General features: G+C 43.1%; 1 pseudogene; it reads right to left on the bottom strand.

The window, feature by feature from the left end:
* Positions 1-306: 306 nt before the first annotated feature.
* On the bottom strand, positions 307-7,583 carry LOC133048758 (calponin-3-like; annotated as a pseudogene).
* Positions 7,584-8,535: the final 952 nt, after the last annotated feature.

Raw genomic sequence — 8,535 nt, 5'->3', positions numbered from 1 at the left:
GAACGACAGATACTTTCTATGTTCTCACTGTAAGTGTTTCACATCTATGTGTGAAACATATAGCTCCATATGCATTTGTGTATTATAAGATTCATGTCAAGAGAATAAAACATTCCCCTATTGGCTGACAGTTGTTTTTAACCAATCTATTGGTCTTAAGCACATTCTACAAAATGCTGGAGGAATGATGCAGTAGTGGAAAGAATGGTTTCAATATTAGAGCAAGGGCAGTTGTCACTGCCAACTTGACCTGCTTAATAATAATGGAAAGAAAAGGAGTTGGCTGAGAGACCAGGTGAGAACATTTCAGAGCAGGCTGAGCCCCGCCAAAGCTTCCTGTGAGTGAGATGGGTGCGGAGAGAGTTCTGCCAGGACCCACATGTGCAGCTCTGGCTCCTGGAAGGCCACGCATGCTTTCGGTACGAGCCAACGGAAAAAGAACAGAACAAGTTTGACAGCATGCACACTCCTATTCTCTCTTAAAAACACACTGGATTTCACAGACTTAGCTCCATCGTTCGGAGTTAAGAGTCTGGGATGCTGTCATTTTTAAGCCACATCACTGAGAACTAACCAGAGAAATCAAGTAGAATATGCCATTTCTGCACAATGAGATATTAATGAAGGAGAATCAGCATAGCAAATATTCCTGAGTTCTAAGACATGATGTTGTTGTATGAGTTTGTTTTTTTCAATTTGGTTATCAAGCATTAATCAACACATTGGCACCCTGTAAGGGGCAGATTTTAGTGAAAGTGGTATCAGAGTTATTCAATTTTTTTCCCTCTTCTCAGACAAGCAGGTACTGGACACACTGGAACCCTACCCCAGCCCAGTGTCCCCAAGATCAATGGCAATGGGACTGCTGCTTGCAAATGCCAGGGTATGGTGCCAAGGCATAAGTTCCCAGATTTGTCTTTCTGAGTGTGCTGATCAGAGTCAGGAAAACAGTCTGCATTCCAGTTAAGGGCGGATGGTGGTAGTGGTTGAGGGGTATGAGGACCATAAGCCAAACATAACAGAAAACCAAGACAGCTAACAGAGATGAAGGTCTGAAGCCAACAGTGGTTAACAGGCTTTGGAGACATTTCTGAGATGAAGAACAACTGTCTGATTGCATGTAGTTTTGATGGTTATGGATACACTGAGAGCTTACGCCTACCAAGAGCAAAAAAATTCAGTTGACCATGATTTAAACTAACATTCTCACATGACAAGAATTCTGGAAGTCAGCAGAACTTTGGCTTAGGTTGAGCTGCTCAGCAGTGGCAGAGCTCCAGGTCCCCATCTTGAATGGTCCTCTTGACCTTCTTCTCAAGGCTGCAGATCACTGCAGCAGCAACAGTCATCATCAGACGGTCTTGTTTAAAACCAGACATGGGGATAGTTCAGAGCAGAGCTTTTACCCTCAAACCAATCCCTCAAGTTAGGAAAGAATAAAACCTTGCACAATGAACAACTCATCTACAAGATCAGAGAGAGTTTAGAGTAACCAAATCAATCTTGCTTGCCTGGGACTTTCTGAGTCTTGGCAGTGAAAGTATCATGTCTGTGGAACCTTCTCAATCCTGGGCAATCAAGGATGGTCCATCACTGTGTCACAGTTCAGTTCAGTTGCTCAGTCATGTCTGACTCTTTGTGACCCCATCAATCTCAGCACACCAGGCCTCCCTGTCCATCACCAACTCCCGGAGTCCACCCAAACCCATGTCCATTGAGTCGGTGATGCCATCCAACCATCTCATCCTTTGTTGTCCCCCCTCTCCTCCTCCCCTCAATCTTTCCCAGCATCAGGGTCTTTTCCAATGAGTCAACTTTTCACATCAGGTGGACAAAGTATTGGAGTTTCAGCTTCAGCATCAGTCCTTCCAATGAACACCCAGGACTGATCTCCTTTAGGATGGACTGGTTGGATCTCCTTGCAGTCCAAGGGACTCACAAGAGTCTTCTCCAACACCACAGTTCAAAACCATCAATTCTTCGGCCTTCAGCTTTCTTTATAGTCCAACTCTCACATCCATACATGACCACTGGAAAAACCATAGCCTTGACTAGACGGACCTTTGTTGGCAAAGGAATGTCTCTGCTTTTTAATATGCTGTCTAGGTTGGTCATAACTCTCCTTCCAAGGAATAAGTGTCTTTTAATTGCATGGCTGCAATCACCATCTGCAGTGATTTTGGAGCCCAGAAAAATAAAGTGACACTGTTTCCACTGTTTCCCCATATATTCCCATGAAGTAATGAGACTGGATGCCATGATCTTAGTTTTCTGAAGGTTGAATCTTAAAGTTTCTTTAAGCCAACTTTTTCACTCTCCTCTTTCACTTTCATCAAGAGGCTCTTTAGTTCTTCTTCACTTTCTGCCATAAGGGTGGTGTCATTTGCATATCTGAGGTTATTGATATTTCTCCCGGCAATCTTGATTCCAGCTTGTGCTTCCTCCAGCCCAACGTTTCTCATGACATGATCTTTTTTGTACAGTTCTTCTGTGTATTCTTGCCACCTCTTCTTAATATCTTCTGCTTCTGTTAGGTCCCTACCATTTCTGTCCTTTATTGAGCCCATCTTTGCCCAGTCACAGGGCCATGTTTTATTAGTTTTCTTGAGATGAACCATGCTCTATCCTACACCTGAACTAGAGTCTCTTAATTACAAAGAGGAAAGGATGGGTTTTTGTTATGACAGATTCTCTCAATCTTGGTTTTTCCTTAGAGTAACCGGGGGAACTTTTTAAAAGTCCCAATGTCTGAGCCCTATTCATTGTGATTATAAAATTAATCTGGGGAATTTCTTGAGCATTAATACATCTTAAAAACTATCCAGATGTTTCCAATGTATATCTCTGGTTGAGGAGTAAACCACTAGAGAAATCAAGTAATGTTATCAACCATTAAACACCTAATGAAACCACCAGGGAACATAGAATATACTTTAACATGACTGGTATCATAATCAATCTTTCAACCAATGTGGTGCTCCAGATTTCCAAAAATATATATATAATCTTTGCTCTTCACTGGCACTCAAAGATAAACAAGATACTAGTAGATGCTATCTAAATTTATATATTAAAAATCAGAAGCTCAAAAATGTTGTTATTCATTCTTAAGCAATCCGCCTATTCTATAACACATTTAACAAGATCGCCAAATTTCCATTTGAGGACAAGCACACTTGAGTTTGAGCAAACTCTGGGAGATGGTGAAGGACAGGAAAGCCTGGTGTGCTGCAGTCCATGGGGTCGTAAAGAGTTGGACAAGCTCTCGGCCTTAGCGCCATCTTTTGAGAAACCTCTGCGCCATGAGAGCAAAGTGGAGGAAGAAGCGAATGCGCAGGCTGAAGCGCAAAAGAAGAAAGATGAGGCAGAGGTCCAAGAAAACTTGTACACCCATGCAAGCCACAGAAGCAGAAACAAGGGAAGCCAGAGGCCAGGGACGCTGGTACAAATTGTGGACTGCATGCCTACTATCTAGAACTTCTCAATGGATCTGGAACATCTATGGCCATTCTAATCGCCTTGACCACCTTTGAGAGACCTACCTTGCTCGTATCAAAGCCGTCCCTTTTGGTCCTTGGCCCTGGACTTGTGATAACTATGGGCTAGTCCTCTTCTCAGTTGTGGCTGAATGTAACGTGTACAGTAAATCATCTCTTTTGCTGTCTTAGCTGAAGAAAAAAAAAAAAAAAGAGTTGGACATGACTGAGCCACTGAACACCACCACTAACCACTGCGGCTTCCCAGGTGGCTCAGTGGTAAAGAATCTGCCTAATGATTTTTGCACAAGAAAATCCTAAAATATTCTAAAATATTCTATCATGAGTTCTAATAAAGAGATAGAAGAGAAAAAGGAGAAAAATGCAGAAGTCAAACGGAAGTGTTATTCTACATCTGTGAGGGAAGGGATGAAAAGAGAGGAAGGAAGCTGTTACATATATTACAAATTTGCCACTTTATCTCTGAGCTGATCTCTGAGCTGTCAAATGGACTGGCAGACCAACTACAGAGTCCTTTCCATTATAACAAGTAGGCAATTTCTTTTTTGTCTCTAAATTTTTTCAATTTATGTACTTTTAATTGGAGGATAATGGCTTTACAATATTGTGTTGGTTTTTGCCATATATCAACATGAATCAGTCATAGGGATACATATGTCACCTTCCTCTTAAACCTCCCTCCCACCTCCCACCCCTCTAGGTTGTCACAGAGCACCGGATTTGAGCTCCCGGCATCATACAGCAAATTTCCACTGGCTATCTAATTTTATAAACGGTAATTGTTTACTTTCCTTTCCCCTCCTTACCTGTCTCTCCCCTGCTTGTTACTTGAATTTCTCTAATAGCATTATTACTCTTGCCTCTGGCTGGACCTGAGTGAAATGTTGCTCTTTAACATGAGAGTGTGAGGTGTTGGAAGTGAAAAAGGTAATTTGTGATGCTAAGAACAAATGAGTACATTCTCTGCTAGGATCTTGGTCTCCAGTCTCTCTCCTATCTTTAATCTCCTGGGTAAGAGGAATATGTAAATCCTACCGAATGAGCCAAAAGGAATTACATGAGTTTGGGTTTCACATGGAGAGCTGGACTAGACATGGTGAAAGTATGCCCATCGTAATGTGTGAAGTAAGGGTAAGTGACAGATTTAGTCAGAACTCAGAGAGCAACATAGCCAGGGAGAGAATCCATACAGTGGTTTGGCAAAAGACTGCAACTATAAAAGTGCTCCAAGCATCAGATCTTGGAAGTGAGGCTAGACCACAAATGGAAATATCAGCTACAATTTGGGATGTAAAATGTGTGATGGGTCAGTGGTTAATAACAATGATATAACAAATGCTTACCAAAGACCACGTGCCAGTAACTAAGCTAAAAACCTTAAATAAATTATTTCACTAATTCTCGCAACACGCTCATGAAATTGATGTACGTTCCATATAACAGATGGCAAACTGAGACTCACAGAAGTAGGCTGAGCTGCCCAGTATCACATGACCAGCAAGTGGTAAATCAAGGATACATACTTAGGCCACCGATTCCATAACATTACAGAGGCCAAAGGGCAGTTCAGGAACTTGTGGCAGTTCCTTCTTCACTTTCTCCTTACCAGACCTTCTCCCCAAACTGAGGCCTGTTCCTCTATCCTTTTGGGTAGGGTGCTAATCACCATGCAAGTTTAGGTGGTTGACCATGCTTCAGTGTGGGAGATTGTAATGACAAGACAGCAGAGCTGATGGGCTCTCTGAAGATATTTCTGTTCTACCTTCTCACTGTCTGCTAGGTAACAGACATCTGAGGCAGGATAAAATTTACTGAGCAATCAGAAGAGACTAGCCTAAAAGCAAAAGGGTAACTTGGCCCCAATCCAACCTTCCAGAAGGTCTGGGTTTCTGCTTTCTCTTGGCGGTTGGTAATGGCTTTTGTGCCGCTTGACCCAACATGAAAGCGTCTAGATACCTGTTGTCCAACCTCATCAAGACTCTTGTGAGAGGAGAACTTAGCTCTGTAGTCCTCAGGGGAGAGAGAAGGGGACTGGGTTGAAAGGAGGCGTTGCTCAAGTGTAGCAGAGGCTCCGAGGACTGGAGGCAAGGCAAGCAGAACTGGGTTCTCAAAGGGTTGTCTCCTTTGGTGCAGGCCCCAAGGTCACAGGAGGGCTACTGATGGGGAGAACAGATGTGTTCCCAGAGGTGGGGGCTGCTAAACATCCAGTATCACAACCTTGGGAGTTTCAGCCAAAGATTCTGGAACCACCCTGGCAGAGAAGCTGTATGTGGTATTACCTGTCTTTGACTGGACAATAACAATCTGTTCTGTGAGCCTCTTGGTGGCAACTTTAAAGGACCAAAGACTAGAGGTCTTTGTTTTTTTTTTCCCCCTCTGAGAAGGTATATTACACTAAAGATTATTATTAAGTATCATTCCACCCCTGTAAATAGAGGCTTAGAGTCAGATATTGTTTAATTTATAAAACTTAAACATCATTTTACTTGCATCTCATGATTTTGGAAAGATTCTGGAAATCTTTTCTGCTTTAACCTTGATTATCCTATTTTATATATGGAAATTTTTCTTTACGCAATGATCACAACTTTATTTAAAAGTTAGCAAACAATACTGTAGAAACACTGATATGTAAATTTCTAAAATGCTGCATCTTAAATTTAGTTGGCAAAGACCACATTTAGCTATGAGTTTAGTCTTTCATGTAGAAACAAGATACTAAACTAAAAAAAAAAAAAAAAAACAAAATAGCTTCCTATTGTTTGAAAACACCAGTTTAAGTAGAGGACTGTAAAAATGCATATTTTTTAAGGAAAGAATTGACTGTACAAGAGTACTCCCCTCTCACAGTATTCCTTTTTACTTCATATGCGAGTTATTGGTTATGCTGTAGGACTTAACTGTCACAGCACTAAAGGGCAACTATTTAGAGAAGAGGCCAAAAAAGGAAAAAGGAACATATAAGGCAATAGTTCCTTTAGGTACAATAAGCATAATAGTCTTTTAGGAAGACAAGATAAAAATAACAAGGTTAGCTTGGTTCTCACTGAATAAAAACAATGAGCTAAATACTGAGCTCCTCTGTGAATATAATAATCAATGTCTTGGTCACCATACTGGTAATTTCTGGGTAGTCATCTTGGTACTGGCCATGATTCTCATCTGGGTATTCTGCCTGATAATCACTATCACTGATTTCCGACCCACTGGTTCCTGGTCCGTGGCTTCCATTGTGAATGACAGGTTCTGTGGGAGCAGCACAGGATTTGGGATCATACACTTGCTGCCCAAGCCCATACACACTCACTCCTTTCTGGGAAGCGACTTTGTTGGTACCCATCTGTAGGGAAATTGTGGAGTTGTCCATGGGTTGTAACGTTAGCTTCTGATGGTAGATATCTCTTCGGGTGCCCGGTGCCAACATCCCTGCCCGGCTGCCTCCTTTGTGGGTGCCCATTCACAGGCTAATTGTGGTCTGATCAAAAGGTCTGTCAGTTTGCATTTTGGGATCATAAAGGTGCCTCCTCGTCCCATACTCCATCATACCTGCTTGACTGTGCGTTTGTTGGTTCCCATCTGCAAACCAATTACACTTTGGCCAGCTTTTTAAATTTTTCTTCATCAAAACATCTTGTTTTTCTGCATTCATATCTCCAGTGTCAATGGTTGTATGGAATCCTTTTGTTTTGGCCAGACCTGCTAGGGCCACCAACGTAGTCTGAACCTCATGTTTCCATTCTCAAAAAGATCATTTGCTTCAAATACATCAGTGGCTTAATATCTCATGTGGCTTAATGTCATAAGCCTGAATAGCTTTAAAAAATTTGCCGATATTCTCCAACTGAGGCCAGTTTAATGAGGACTCACTGACCTTCTTCACTGAGCCTGGCTGTAGCTTGTTTATGAGTTCACAGAGGATAATGCCATCTTTCAAGCCCAGTTGGAAGTTGGTGCCAATGCTCATGCCTGTCACCTCTTCTATCCAATTGTGGAGATCCTCTTCTGCCTAATGATCATACCTGGAAGCTATCTTGTTCTTGACTTTGGCCAAGAGCCCATAGGAGGGCCTTTGTTGAAGTGGGTCATGATGATTTGGGTGACGGGAAGAGGCTGAGTTGGGGGATTGGTTGGTCTGGGGGATTCTCGCACTCGGCTTCCCCGCTCCTGGCCTCAAGGAGTGGCCTCACCACAAGATGCTCAGAGCTCGCTCCCCTGCCTGGCGCAGGAGGCAGTGGCAGGATGCAGCGGTGCTTTGGCTACGAGTACTACCTCACAGTACTCGGCTCATAGTACTACCTCGTAGTACTCGGCTATGAGTACTACTGTGGGACGCAGGCAGTGCCTCGGCTCCTCTCCTGCCTCGGCTACAAGGTCCTGCAGAAGCTCCCGTTCGGCTCCGGACGAACTATATATATGCAAATATTTCAAGTATTTAATGTAGCTAAATCCTCTTGCACAGAAGGGGGAACTGAGACATGATGCAATAATAACAAAGGTTAATGTCTATGTTTAGTGTGCTAGCACAGAAGAAAGAACCACAAACAGAATTCATATGTACCAAGAGGAAACATTTCATTGAAAGTAACAACAACAACAAATACAATACAGCACTGATGAAGGGATGTGCAACTGACCTTGGACCTGGGCAGAAGTTGGATGGGGCCCCAGGGTCACTCGCCAGAAGCCTGAGTCACTGATTGGGGTATTTGGCCTTCTGGAAGGCTCTAGCACATACAGTTGGCTCCTCCATTCAGTCCTTTGGTAGTACCATTCAAGCATAGCCTTTGGACCAGAACCCATCCCTGCGTCTGTCTGGGAGGCACACAAACACTGTGACCCTCAGTTAGGGGTGAGCAGTAGACAGGGATCAGGATCTGCTTAATAGCTGGCATGAACCATACTCATAGACAAGCCTGGGACAAGCAACCTCTGGCACCTGGAGCACCCAAAGTTTCTTATTCTAGGACTCCCCTGCGGCTCGGTAGAACTCGAAGATCCCCAGAGATGAGGCTCAGGCGACCCCATCCAGTCTATCTTC

Source organism: Dama dama, chromosome 29 (assembly GCF_033118175.1).
Source record: "Dama dama isolate Ldn47 chromosome 29, ASM3311817v1, whole genome shotgun sequence".
Lineage (NCBI taxonomy): Eukaryota > Metazoa > Chordata > Mammalia > Artiodactyla > Cervidae > Dama > Dama dama.
Note: the sequence above shows the minus strand (reverse complement) of the source record. Positions and strands in the feature narration are given on the sequence as shown.